The sequence below is a fragment of the Monopterus albus genome, unplaced genomic scaffold (genome assembly GCF_001952655.1).
Source record: "Monopterus albus unplaced genomic scaffold, M_albus_1.0 scaffold26.1, whole genome shotgun sequence".
NCBI classification, from domain to species: Eukaryota; Metazoa; Chordata; class Actinopteri; order Synbranchiformes; family Synbranchidae; genus Monopterus; species Monopterus albus.
The window spans coordinates 90762-106154 of record NW_018127906.1 but is presented as its reverse complement, the minus strand read 5'-3'; the positions used below and the strand labels follow the sequence as shown (position 1 = coordinate 106154).

Sequence of the window (15393 nt, the reverse complement as noted above, 5' to 3'; positions counted from 1 at the left end):
TGGGTGGACGTGTTTTCCCTGCTATGTGGGGACTTCTTCCTGACTCCATACCAACTCATGAGGACCCATTTCACGGTGAGGACCTAAATTGAGGTCCCCATGGGCAAGAAATTGAATTTTAGGGTGGCAACATGGTTTAGGGTTAGGATGAGGTTAGGGTTAGGGTCAGGGTAAGGGTTAGGCAAGTAGTGGTTCTGGTTAAGGTTAGGGTTAGTCTACAGGAAATGAATGTAAGTCAATGTAAAGTCCCCATGGACTACGAAACATAAACTGTGTGTGTGTGTGTAAGTAAGTGAGTGAGGAGTGCAGCCCCTCCGTGCTTTAAACAGAGAGTAACACAGAGAAAAGAGAAGGACAAAGTAGGACAGTCCACATCAACCAATGAGGCTATGCCGGATGACAGTTAAGGGAAGTATCAATTGTACCACTTGTTAGGTTCTGACTGTGGAAATGCAGCAGCATCAAACATTAGCGCCATCATCAAGAAGACACAGCACAGGATGTACTTCCTGCACAAGCTCAGGAAGTTCGACCTGCCCCAGGAGCTGCTGATACAGTTCCACAGAGTAATCATCGAGTCTGTTCTCTGCACCTCCATCACTTTCTGGTTTGGCTCAGCAATCAAACAGGACAGGAACAGACTCAAGAAAACAACTAGAGAAATGCATTTCCTGTCGAAAATGCGTGTGGATGCTATGTGCTGAAGGATCGCCCTGAAAATGCTGAACATCCTGACACCTGAAAGGCACATCTACCTTAAAGTATGCTGAAGTACAATTTTCTCATTAATTTGAATGGGGCAACGGTTTTTGAAGCTTAGGCACAGAGTCAAAACAAGAGAAAAGCCAAAAAAGAGAGCACCCCCTCCCTTTCTCCCTTCCCTGTCTGACAACTGCTTCCGTCCTGGATCTTTCTGGCTGCTTTTCCTCCTGATGGGCAGATGAGCTGGAGTTTTATTACTTTTTTATGCTGAATAGATCTGTCTGTACTGCTCCTACTCACCCACACACACTACTGCTTGGCAGCTATGGTAAAAGGGACGGGTGGCTGTGAGCAGGGTGGTTGTCTGTCAACACGGTGATGTCCAATTCTCACCTGCTTGTAAAGCATCAAGTTTTTTGGTTTCTTTGTTTTTTTTTGTATTTTTTCCCCTACACACCCTGCTCTTGCTGTAACTGCATGCTCTGAATCAATAAGTGCCAATCACACCACATTTTGGAACAACACAGTGGAATTTCCTAAGGGCTCCATTTCCAAAGAGTGGCTGGGAGTTTGTGGTAACAAGTTGGTGTGACAGTTTAAAAAATGGGCCTCCTCTTTTCTCTATTGCTCCTCCTGCATAAGTTGAGTCAAGTGCATCCATTGGGGGTTATATTGGTGTTTTTGTTTCTTGAAAGTATGCCGAGTGTAGAATTTCCCCCATGTTTGACTGGGGCATGATTTTCAGAATAAAGCTGAATATTTCAGAAGTTTAGAAAAATTCTGAATAGAAGCATGAATGTCCTTGAGCAGCTGATAATTTTGATATTTGAAATTATGCTGAGTGTAGAATTTACCCATTCATTTGAATGGTGCAAAAGTTTCAAAATAAAGCTAAATATTTCTAAAGTATGAAGTTTAGAAAACTTCTGAATAGAAGCATGAATTTCTTTGAGGAGCTGAACATTTTGATACCTGAAATACCTAAAAGTATGCTGAAGTAGAATTTTCCCATTCATTTGAATGGGGCAAAAGTTTCAAAATAAAGCTAAATATTTTAAATATTTTAAATGTATAAGGTTTGGAAAAATTCTTAAGACAAACATGAATGTCCTTCAGGAGCTGAACATTCTGATAGCTGAAAATATGCTGAAGTTGAATTTCCCCATTCATTTGAATGGGGCACATTTTTCAGAATAAATGCTGAATATTTTCAAAACTATGAAAGTTGTAAAAAAAAACCTGACTATACACCATAATGTCCTGAAAAACCTGAACATTTTGATACCAGAATGACTTTTCTACCAGAAAGTATACTGAACTTATTAAGATGTGAACATTTTCCTATTGCTCTCCACAAAGTAGGTAAAACAAGTAGGGTTGTGTGTGTGGTGGTGTGTAGGTGTTTGTTTGTATGTGTGTGTATGAGAATGAAAGACTAGTCCTACACACAGAAATACTAGAGTGTGGCTATTGAAATGAGACATAAAATGTAAATGATAATTATGCAAAAACCATAAAACAAATCAAAACACTGTTTACAGTATGAATAGCTGAAGAGTTGCTGAATAGTTATTAGTTGAAATTGTGGTTTTAGCTGAAGGTATGCTGAAGATATTTAGATGTGAAATATTTTCCCATTCATTTGAATGGGGCAAAAGCTGCTGAAAAAAAGCTAAATATGTTAAGAAGTATAACTTTTACAAACAGTAAAAATACAAACAGGAATGTCCTTAAAGAGTTGAACATTTTGATAACTTCATGGCTGTTGTACCTGAAAGTATGCTGAAGAAATTAAGTGCCGAAAAACGTACGGAAGAAATCAGAAAAATAACTAGAAAATTTGCATTTCCTGAAGAAAATGCACGTGTGGATGCGAGATTTGTAATGCATTGTTCTGAAAATGCCTGAAATCAATAGCCAAAATGGCAGAAGGATGAGAAGAGTTGGCTGAAGTTCTTTTTTGAATTATCTGAAGGATGACATGAAATATATACAAGCAGGAACGTCCTTGAAGAGCTGAACATTTTGATACCTGAATGGCTTTTGTAGCTGAAACTATAAACTTATAAAGATGTGAAAATTGTCTCATTCATCCCCACAAAGTAGGTAAAACGAGCAGGTGTGTGTGAGTGAGTGAGAGTGAGAGAGAATTCCCAATTACACCCTGTGGACTACTACAGTGTCGCTATTGAAATGAAGCATTGTGAGGATTGCCCTGAAAATTTCTGAAATCAATTGTTTAAAGAGCTGAAGGATGAGAAAATATGGATGAAGTTCTTTGTTGAAATCGTTGATAACACAAAGATGCCATAGCAATAGTGAACTACATTAACCTCTAGAGTCCTGAGCTTTGGAAACCCAAGCTGTGCGGTCCTCATATGAGGACGCAGGGACTCTAGAGGTTAAACGGCGTGCCAAGAACAGCTGTTGTTTCATACAGCTGTGCAAAGACCTGGGATTAGATCATGTCCAGTTGCTGCCTGGTTTGATGGGGCCAACAGGACAACGTCCTCTGCAAAAAGCAGAGACGAAATCCTGTGGTCCCCAAACCGGACTCCCTCCGGCCCCTGGCTGCGTCTAGAAATTCTGTCCATAAAAATAATGAACAGAACCGGTGACAAAGGGCAGCCCTGCCGGAGTCCAACACGCACTGGAAACAAGTCTGACTTACTACCGGCGATGCGAACCAAGCTCCTGCTCCGATCGTACAGGGACCGGGTAGCCCTTAGCAAAGGGCCCCGGACCCCGTACTCCCGGAGCACCCCCCACAGGGCGCTGCGAGGGACACGGTCGAATGCCTTCTCCAGATCCACGAAACACATGTGGACTGGTTGGGCATACTCCCATGAACCCTCCGCCACCCTGAAGAAGGTATAGAGCTGGTCCAGTGTTCCACGGCCAGGATGAAAACCGCATTGTTCCTCCTGAATCCGAGGTTCGACTATCAGTCGAATTCTCAGGGACTCTATGTTTCATTATCACCAGGGAGTACCCCGGGAATGGAGCTCCATAGTGGGGGGAAAGGAACCGGTTAGCTCCCCTGGTGAACCAGAGCTCCAGGCACCCGGCACACTGGTTGAGCCTGTGTACCCACGCTTAAGCCCCCTCCCTGGGCTAAACAATTTAAAACCACCCAGCCACAACTTCGTGCCCCTGGTACTCCAAATAGAGTTTCATGCCTCTGGTATTACACTGTGTGGGAACAGAAATTTTGAGTACCAGGACCACGGGTCATTCATTTTTCTAAGTCCCAAACAGGCCATGCTGCACTCTGCTCCACCCATGGACAACCACACATCTCCGGCCAGGCTCTTATCATCTCTGGGCCCTCACATTTTAGCAGAACTGCTTTAGCTCCGTCATATTCTTTGGACATCTCCTGTGTATGGCTCTCTTCAAGTCATTCCACAGAATCTCTATTGGGTTGAGGTCTGGGCTCTGACTTGGTCACTCCAAAAGGCGGATTTTGTATTTCTGAAGCCATTCTGTTGTGGACTTGCTCCGGTGCTTTGGGTCATAGTCCTGTTGCATCACCCATCTTCTACAGAGTTTTAGCTGACATACAGACATTCTCACATTATCCTGAAGAATTTTATGGTACACTTGGGAATTCATCTTCCCCTCAATGATGGCCAGGCCCTGATGCAGCAAAGGAGGCCCTCATTGTAATGTTTCCTCCACCATACTTTACGGTTGGGATGATGTTTTCATGATGATATGCAGTGCCCTTTTTATGCTAGATGTAGTGCTGCGTGTTCTTTCCAAATAGCTCAATCTTAGTTTCATCAGTCCACAAACTGTTTTGCCAATACCGCTGTGGAGTGTCAGTGTGCTCTTTTGCAAACTTTAAACATGCAGCAATGTTCTTTTCACTAAGCAGCAGCTTCCTTCATGGTGTCCTGCCATAGACACCCTGCTTGTTCAATGCTTTATGTACTGTAGACTCATGAACACAGATGTTATCCAGTTCCAGTGATGCCTTCAAATCTTTGGCTGTCACTCGGGGTTGTTTCTTTACCTCACTAATGAATCTTCGTTGTGCTCCTGGGGTCATTTTTACAGGGCACCCACTTCTCTCTGCAGAGCATTTACCACCGCAGGGTGCGTAAGAAAGCTGCCTCCATTCTCAGGGACCCCACCCACCCCCAGCACGGACTGTTTATACCCCTACCCTTCGGTCGGAGGATCAGAAGTGTGAAATGCAGGAGCTCTAGATTGAAAGACTCTTCCTTCCCCTCTGCTATCAGACTCCTAAACAGCTAACTCAGGATCTACCTCATGCAATTCCATCTGTACTGTTTACATACACGCACAATTGCACACTCACTGCTAAGTATTTACACTCCGTGGCTCCCACATAGCATATATTCTCTCTGCATTATATTGTGTTCTTGTTGTATTTTTATTTGCTCCCTTCACTTTCTGCTTTAAAGTGCCTTAGATTTGTGATTTTACTGCCTATTTAGATTTGTGTCATTGCACATATTTCACTTAATAGTTCACTTGTATTGTGTGGCATTCATGTGGACGGCAAAGTAAGAATTTCATTGTACAGGGAAAGACGTTTCCTAACTGTGCATATGACAAATAAACACTTTGACATTTGACCCTTGACCTTGACCTCTTGGTAGAGGAGCCACGGTCCCAAAGTGTCTCCATTTGTGGGTCGTTTGCCTAACTGCAGACTGGTGAATTTCTAAAGTCTTTGAAATCACTTTGTAACCCTTTCCAGTTTTATGTAAATCAACAATTCTTGATTGTAGATCTTCTGAAAGCTCATTTTGGCAAGACCCGGTTCACATAAGCGTGTTCTTCTTGTGCGGTGCAAATTCAAAGTTTGTGTGGTTTTTATCAATCGCAGTAGCTCTAGTCCACACCTCCAAACTCATTTTCTTATCAAGACTACAGATATGCTAACACCCGACTCCAATGAGCTTTTTTGGGATAATTAAATCAATGGTTCACATACTTTTTCCACTAGCACTATGAGGTTTTTATAGTTGTTCTCAAAGAGATGAAAGATCAGAATTTTTTTTTTTGTTTATTATGTTAGGCACACTATATTCATCAATACTCTTGATTTAGATGAAGATCAGATCACATTTTATGACAAATTAATGAGGAAACCATGAAATTCCAAAGGTTCACATGCTTTTTCTTCCCACTGTATGTTGTCAGTTAGTTCTTAGGAAAAAAAAAATGTAATTGGCAGGTCAGATTTAATCTTAAACCAGAATCTGCCAAAGAAATTGCAGTCATTGCATCTCTACTACTGTAGAGTGAACAAGGCACAAGTCACTCCCATCATGTAGACAAGGAATGCATATTGTCTGCTGTAAAATCATTAAACCAAAGTCTGCTGTGGTGATATTGAGGCAACAGCTGACAAAAAAAAAATCTTTAAAAATTTTTTCCATAAATTGTGGGTATTTGCTAAAGTGGCTTATGTATCAGGTTTTTTTTATTTCCTGCTGTCGTTCCTGAAACACCAAGATCAGCACTGCAACACCAGCCTGCATGTAAACAAAGTCATGGATGTCTCATCTGCACAGTACCTGTTTGTACAGAATGAACAGATATTTGGAGATGTCTCTGAAGTAGAAGGATGTTCTTTTGATTCAGTATTTGGGCAAATAAAGTGTCATCTTTGAGTGGATTCTTCTACTCGCATAAAAGCAACACTACTGTCCTTGCTATTGCCATGATGGCAGGCATCAACATATCAGTTCAAGGAGATGTACATTAATTCAATGTGTGCTTCAGATGTTTGTCATTGGACTTGTTTTGATTATTGAAGGACATTTTATATGCACAGTAGATACTCAGTATGGTAACTTGTAGTTTCCTATCAAATTGAGTGATCATTTACTGCACAGAATTAATAAACAGTTATGCAAGACTGAGCCTAATGTAGAATTAGTGTATCTGATTAAAATGTCATCCTGATATCAAAATTTCAACAAACCTAATTGGAAAAAACAGGAGGAAAGTGGTTTAAAATTTAGTGAGATGAGTTAATTCAGTGACCTTAAATATGTTGTATAATGTGGGGGTGGAAGTGGGGTGCCCTTATTCCACCCCCCTTAAAAAAAAAAATTTGAATCCCTCCAGTCATTTAGGTGTGACAGAGGCAACAAACTGGCTGTTCAGCTCCTGACAGTGTTTGATAGATTGCTCACACAAGTCATACCAGGCAGAGTGCTCATCCAGCCATTAATCAGTGGAGCATTTGATCGAAGAAACCTTTTAATCTGGTTGCCGTTCTTACTAAGCAGAAATGGTGACATGATAGGACTTACTAGAATCATGGTTTTCTGCTCTTTTTCTTTTCCTAACACTATCACACGCCCCACGTGAGGTGCAGAGCCACCCTCATTATTAAGTGTTAATGTGGTTTGGTTTCACCTTTGTCCCATGGAGAGCTGCCTCAGCCTCAACCGCTTGCCCTAACAGATCAATGGGAAGAAGATCTTGCAAGGAGGATACAGTATCAGTAACAGGAGAGAAGAGCTTCAATTAATTTAACACATACACATCTCAGCACTGGTGTAAAGTGTAAGACAACACTGTTCTGAATCTCAACCACAGTTTATCTGTCAGGAATTTAGAAAGAGTCACCCCTGAAGGGACCATATGTCAGATCTTTAGGTTCTCTTCTAAACTCCAGATTTTTAAAATGATTTAACTAAAGAACGGAAAATAGCCCAGCTACTTGAAATGTCCTGTACAATTCTGGGCTCACTTTGCTGTTTGCTAGTTTGTTTTGCCTTATACTTTTGCCTTACATTCAGACTAGCCTCAGATGGGTGATGTGATGTCATGTTGAAATCTATTCGGCTGCGTGTCTGAAACAGCAGAACAGTTTTCATCTGCCTAACAATCGGCTCCCTCAGCACGAAAATCCATATTCTTATCTTAATTTTCTACACCACGTGTCAAACTCAAGGTCCGCGGGCCACATCCGGCCCGGTGTACAAATACATCCGGCCCGCGAGATCATTTTATATATTTTTTAATGGCCAGGCGATAACACACAAACTACACATTTAATGCAGTGCAACAGCTGCCTTACCGAACGATAGGCTACCTGCGATCATTCCCGCATCAATTATGTCAGCTCAATCAAGCGTCCGTTGATGTATACAACCCTAATTTCAAGTCAAAGCTAGCCCCTAACAATGGCCAAGTGAAAAGCTGATTCTGAAAACAGAGCCTTTCAAAACCGGTGGGAGGCTGAGTATATGTTTACTGACATTGCCGGTAAACCCATGTGTCTTATTTGTGGAGCTAATGTGGCTGTAATTAAGGAATATAACCTAAGACAGCACTATGAGACAAAACATCAGAACAAGCTGAAAAACGTGAATGCAGAGCAGAAGCTACACAAGGTAGAGGAGTTGAAGAGGAATCTGACATCACAGCAGATGTTTTCACCAAAACGAAATCACACAGTGAAGCTGCTGTGAAAGCAAGTTTTATTGCGGCAGATGAGATAGCCAAATCAGCCCGGACATTTACCGAGGGAGAGTTTCTGAAGAGCTGCATGATGAAAGTGTGCGACGTCTTGTGTTCAGACATAAAGCCGGTGTTTGCAAATGTAAGCCTTAGCAGAAATACGGTTGCTGATTTTAAGTTCAAGTTTATTTATTTTCAAATATTGTATCCTCTCTGTTTCAATTCATATTTATTTATTACATTTTTAAATATGGAAAGACATCAGAGGGGTGCAGGAGGTAAAGCATGCTATAAGTAGTCATGGGGTCCTCCACTGCCACACCACCTTGGGTCAATATAACAGCACATCTGCTTGTATTCTTAGATCAACTTTCAACCATTTTCAACAGCAAGTGGAGTCAGGGTGACCAGGGCAGTCCCAGAAATGCTACCTTTTGGGATAATATTAATTGCCATCAGGCTACTCTGGTTCACGTTTCTTATTTTCAAAGTTAAACTGTACATTCCCTTCCTACCATCTTAACATTTGCTTAAAATTCAAAAAAGGAAACATTCTGTCCCCCGTTGACCCCCCCACTGCCTTCCGGTACCACTACACACACCTCACCCCTTCTCATCTGTCCTCCCAGGACTAATGCAATACACTTCTGTTACCTGTAACACTGAAGTGATGTTAATTTGCACATACTCTACTCCCAGAATACTGCTCGCTCTGTATTCATTTGCACACTGTACGCAGATACTGTATATTTTTCTTTATCTTTGCACTATTTACATCAATTGAACTGTTCACTCATCTAACTTATCTTATTCTCCACTATTTCATTCCATCTCATCCACTAGTGTTCTATAAGATTAATGTACATTATACACTACTGTAATTTAAATCCATAGTCTGTTGTATATTGCATATCTTGCTATAACTATAAATTGTACATATCTATCCGTAAATTAGTTCTGACTGTACATACTGTAGAACTGTGCACTGCTCTTATTGCACTTCTGGTTAGATGCTAAACTGTATTTTGTTGCCTTGTATTTGTACATGTGTTATGACAATAAAGTTGAATCGAATCTAATCTAATCTAATCTAATTCTACACTCTCTGTCAGTGTTCCTGTAAGTGGAATCTCTATGGTAAATGCCATGTGGTTACAAAATTCAAAATAATGTAAGTTGGCATAAAAAAATCAATTTTAGAAAAAAAAAAAGAGTTAGTGGTGAATGGTGAATTGTTTCAGAAAATGCAATTCATCAACTGGGGAAACCTGTAACTGTTACAGTGTGGCTTTCAGCACTTCACTGTGGCCATCATGTTGAGGAATACTGCAACCTAAAGTCACAAGTCACTTTCATCATGTAACGCATTAGAATTAGAATCCCGCGAGATCATTTTATATATCTTTTTTTTAATGGCCCAGCGATATGAAGCGCTGATAACACACAAACTACAAATCCCATAATGCAGTGCAACAGCTGCCTTACCGAACGATAGGCTACCTGCGATCATTCCCGCATCAATTATGTCAGCTCAATCAAGCGTCCGTTGATGTATACAACCCTAATTTCAAGTCAAAGCTAGCCCCTAACAATGGCCAAGTGAAAAGCTGATTCTGAAAACAGAGCCTTTCAAAACCGGTGGGAGGCTGAGTATACTGTGAAAGCAAGTTTTATTGCGGCAGAGGAGAAAATCAGCCCGGACATTTACCGAGGGAGAGTTTCTGAAGAGCTGCATGATGAAAGTGTGCGACGTCTTGTGTCCAGACAAAAAGCCGGTGTTTGCAAATGCAAGCCTTAGCAGAAATACAGTTGCTGATTTTAAGTTCAGGTTTATTTATTTTGGAATAATATTGTATCCTGTCTGTTTCGATTTATATTTGTGTTCACAAAACGTTTAGTTTTAATCTGTTCAATAAACTTTTGTCCTGTTCGGCCCGTGCCCTAAAGTGTGCTTTGAGTTTTGGCCCCCTGTGCGATTGAGTTTGACACCCCTAGTTTAGTTGATTAATCTTTTCAGAACCATAGAGATTGTTTGAGGTTTCTGCAATATGTTTCACCTTAGTTCAGGGTTTCTTCACACTGGTAGTGCTTCATCTTTACAAGAAATCAGCCTGCGGAATGTTAGTGGTTAGACTACCTTCTGTGAAACTGTATAGTACTGGCTAGTATTTGCTGGTTACTGTTACTTTGCTGTTTATTATTAGCTGAATACATTTGGTTTTTTTATCTAAAGCAGACCTCGTCTGCAAATTTAAGACGCCCTAAACTCTGGGCTTCTTGTCTGCAGGTATACTACGACACACAACAGTGTTACAAATTAAGAGAAGATATTTCAGGCACACATCTATTTATATTTCCCACAAATAATATTAGATGACTTACAAGTGAAAGACTTAATTTCAAACCTCAGTCCAAAGGATTAGCAACTGCTTTACAAAGTAACTGGTTCTATGATAAAAGAGCAAAAGGTATAAGCTTGTTTTCATAAATTTAACTGACTCCTGATGTGTACTTTGGCAAGAATCACAGTCACAGAATTTAAATTTCTGCCATGTGAGCTGCTGATGGCAGGTGGGAGCTTAAGATGATTGTGCTGATAAAACAAAACATCTCCAACTTAGATAAATTATTGTTTTAAATTCTGTGCCAGTTCTGTTAGAACTCAGCAGCTGTGACACCATGTTTTATCAACAACTGCTATAACAAAGCTTTTTGAATTTCCCAACCATTTCTATTCCATCTCACTCATGAGCACTGTAAGAGTTAAACTAAACATGTAACCTTCCCATTTCATATAGGACTGTTGCATTATCCAGGAGAGTTCAGTGTTACTGTGTTAAGTAACACTTAAAAAAACAAATTGAAAGGGGAATACAAAATGGGGAAAAGTAATACATGCAAATAGTTGCATAGACAATAGAGCAAGCAATACAACATAGAGTATCGACTGGCATCTCTGACCATCATCACTACTATTCTGTGGAGTCTGATATATGGTTTAGTCCTTGAGTAGCATGCACTTTTTGAAGGAACTTCATAAATATGGGTACTGCTCTGCAGTTGAAACCATGACTGGCCTCATAGGACAGGCAGCTGCTTGAATGAATGTGATAGTTGTGATGCAGCGGAGTTTTATTCTTTTCAGACAAGGAAAGTAAAGTATAAATGACCTGGAGTCTAAATGATCCAGCTTTTCAGCTGTGGAAGTTAAGCCAGTGAGGAGCCAGCACTAGGGTAAACAATGAATTCATCTGGACCCGAGTCTTTTACCCCCCTGACCGCTTGCAGGCGGCAGATGTGCTCCTGGCTACCAAGACACTGCTAGTCTATGCTGCTTGCTGGCCACTGGAAACATTCTTCAAATTTTGAAGACTGCTACAATGTATTTTTTTAATAAACACCCTCATAAGCCTACAGGCTACAACTGTATCTCAGTTTTATGCTCACTAAACAATACTTACTTGCTAGTCTGATGTACGCAATTAGCAAAGTGGGGGCAATGTAAAGCTATCAGTGGTGATAATCATTTCAATCAGCAAATGGGGACATAGCATTGGTAATCAATAATACTACTGTATGAAAATGATGGGAAAGTAAAATGCCATTAATTGAGAGTATGTCTCCCTGGGTCATCACAGGATAAAGTGCAAGATTAGTTGGGCATCTGACAGGACTGTTTTTTTTGTTTTGTTTTGTTTTGTTTTCCCTGTGTGTGCAGTTGTAACATGTTACTAAAACGTCCTCATCCTCATCTTGTTGGTTATAGTGCAGGCTACTGCTTGGCCAGTGGGAATAACTAAGGCAAGATTACTTTTTCCCCAACCCTGCAAACACTTTCATATGCAACCCAAATATACTCCATTATCTACTAATCTTATATGTAACCTCAAACCAAACTCCATTAAAATATTGCAATTAAATCATTCATTAATTCATCAGTGAAAAAGAGCAGTTCATACAAATTCAATGTAAGCTTCCTTAATGTCACAGTCTTCTGTTTAAATCGGCATACGTTTCAAATCCATTAAAATTACAAAACTACATAAATCGATCTTTAAATTCCGTTCAATGTGCTTCCTGGCACACAGCACGGTCCATATTGTTAGAATATTATAGTACTAGTAGTAATAATAACAACAATGGGATACTAATAATAATTAACGGCACATGGAGAAATGTTTAAGTTGAATTTCATTACCGGGTGACCCAGTAGTATGTCGAATGGAAGGGTTGTCTCCTCTTAAGGTTTTGAAATGTCTTTGGCGATCTTCAAGGTATGTAACCTGTCTAACGTTTCTCAGTAACCAGGGGAGCTTGGTGACACTGTTACAGTTCAGCGCGTTCCGAGGTTGGCACGGAAAGGAGCTGTCTGTCAACATACCTTCCCGATAAAATTGTATTTATCTTCCATGGGTTTCCTTCTTATCTGACTATGTCAGCCTTCAGAGCTAACATGACAGACACTAGTAATTATGTAACCCGCATTTAAAAGGAGCCGTAGCCGCCTTAAAGCTAATACACCAACGAATTGCGGTTAATCAGAACCCCCTGCCCAACTGTGCGTTTAATTGTCGCAGCTAAAGGGAAGGAGAAGAGAGAGAGATTACAACACCACAGCCCCAAAAAACCTACCCAATGCTGCGGGTACGGCGCAGGAGTCTCGGGTTTATCGGTCCGAAAACATCCACAGATCCAGAGCCAAAGTCCAAACAATCCTACTGTCCTCCAGAATCACTTTCCGGGTATTTTCTGTGACCATTGACCGCGTCAGTCATACAGAACGCGGTTTGCTGCGCTGGAGCACTAGAGGCGCTATCAACTACACTGCTACATCTTACTGCCCTACTGGCACTGAAACATGAGCTGTGATTAGTCCACAACTCAGAGACGGTTGTGTGTCAGAGCTGCTGATTGGCCAATACAGTGTGGGCGGAACTACAGTACATTTAAAAGCACAGTACAGTTGTGTTCAGAAAAAAGGCAGTGATCAATTAAATAGGTACATCTGTGCATATAAACATTAAATAATATTGAATACAACATTCACTAATCTAAATGCATTATTATATAGCTGCCTACTCAAAGTTCTTGCATAAAAATAAAGAATAAAATGACAAGACCTTTCAGTGACTTTGATAATTATGTTTAATTTGTTTTAGCTTCTTTTTTGTGCTGGCTCCCACAAATACAAAAAATATTTAGTGCACATCAAGAGATTGCTCTTTGTTGCCAGGCATAACAGTCTACTTACTGAACAGCCAGCAAGAGACTCATTTATATTTTGTATGTCTGAAATTAGCCTCAGGTGTTGTTTATCTAAATACCAAAGCCATTTCACAAGTTTGGCACATGTCAGTGCTATAAGTTGGTGTTATTATACAGAAAAACACAATTACTTAAACAAAAATTGTCCTTACAATGATAAAAATGTTTGAAGACAGACACTGAAAAGTAAGAGACTATATTAAAATATAAATGTAGTTATTTTGATAATCTACTGGGCTTTGTTCTTTAATTTTTGTTGTTGTTTTGTTTGTTTTTATTCCTATGTTAGTTAATTTAATTTACATGTTTATTTAAAGGGGCTATGTAAATACATTTTCTTTGCTATTATGAACTTTTTACATGGTATTACTATATAAACAAATAAAACAACATACCATCCTTGGACATATTTCCCTGCTATTGGAGCACAGTGCAAAAATATACTGCTGGGCCCCTAACCAACTTCCAGCTGAGCAGAAAGGTAATTTGTGGTATAGTGGCCACAGTTGGAATTACAGGTCATGTGATGCATGGAAGTAAAACAATTCTCTTATCCTCCCATTGGAATATGCTTTATTGTGTGGATGCTGTAAAGCATCCACACTATGTTCTCCTGATTATTCTGGGATCTTCCATCCGTTTTTTGGCACTTTATAAGTCCAGCATACTTTCAGCTATACAGGCCATTCTGGTATCTACATGTTCAGCTCTTTGTTAAATCTTACCCAAATTCTTTTATTAAAAGCACGAGAAGTGAAGACAGGAGAGGACTGTTTAAAATCAACAGGAGGTTTATTGGAAGTCTGAGCACAGGCAGGTTTTACAGCGCTGGGATCAGAGAAACAAAGCTCCCGGAGGAATTCCATTCTCTGAACCCCAAATTAAGTTTTTACAATCCATTTTATCTTCTTGGGCCGCTCCGCCCTGGACAGGGGTGCAACCTTCAATAGTTCGTGATCCTATTGGCCATTTGGTGTGAGCCAGAGCTCGCACTTCCATGTTGGAATGTGGTAAATCTAGGTATGTGTGTGTGTGTGTGACCAGCACTCTGATCTTGATCAATGGGCCCCGAACAATGGGTGGCCTGAGTTGCAGGCCCCCTGTGTGTGTGATGCTAATAAGTATGCTGAACTGGCCAGGTGGTCATCTCAGGTTGTGGGCCCCCTGGCTCTGCAGGACACTCCAAGACAAAGCAGAGCTTGGGATATGCAAAGTAGGTCTAGGTGTGAGTGCAAAAACAGGCCAACAGGTCCCTGCCAAAATGCAAAGAGGCTGTCCGGTCACTAGGAGATGCAGCCATCCAGTCTCAACAGAAGTTAGTAAGCCGATTCTGCTTCATTACCATTGTAAAATATTTAAGCAATGAAAATAAATGTATTAAAAATAAGGATAACCACTTTTATTGGCCAAGTATGTTACACACAAGGAATTTGTTTTCGGTACAGAACCGATACCTGCCATCTGCGGCGCCACCTCAAGCCATGGCTCTAACCATTGGGGGCAACAGGGGGGGTCCTTGCCCAAGGACACTTTGACACGTAGACTGCCGGCACTGAGATTCGAACCTTCAACTTGGGAGACAACTGCTCTACCCACCGCACCACTGTCTCGTCCCCCAGAACTGATGAGCTTTTCTTCCCAGAACAATGGTTAAAAAGAAGCTATGTTGCTTTAGGGGTTGCTATGCCTTTTAGCAAGGATGACTGATGATCAGAGAGATGGAACTGTATCTAGTTTCCAGAAGGACTTGACTCATGTGTTTTCATAAGAAGCCATAAACCTCCCCGTCAATACTTTTGACCATTTTCATTGCCATTACACACACACACACAGAGAGAGAGATAGAGAGAGAGAGATAGAGAGAGAGAGAGAGATGAAAAACATACAGCCTTGCGAACACTTGATCTCCCCACCCACACACACCCACACACACACACACACACACACACACACACACATACTGGTTTTTAT

General features: G+C 40.7%; 1 protein-coding gene across 4 annotated transcripts in view; it reads right to left on the bottom strand.

The window, feature by feature from the left end:
• Window positions 1–13022, bottom strand: part of tpst1 (tyrosylprotein sulfotransferase 1) — a 97128-nt gene extending 84106 nt beyond the window's left edge. For 3 of the 4 annotated variants that reach the window (XM_020595212.1, XM_020595213.1, XM_020595214.1), the window contains exon 1: window positions 12790–13019. The gene's annotated coding sequence lies outside the window, so the exon portion shown is untranslated. Of the gene's footprint in view, window positions 1–12789 lie in introns of all 4 variants that reach the window. The other variant, XM_020595215.1, reaches the window with a different exon arrangement.
• Between the last annotated feature and the right edge of the window lie 2371 nt (window positions 13023–15393).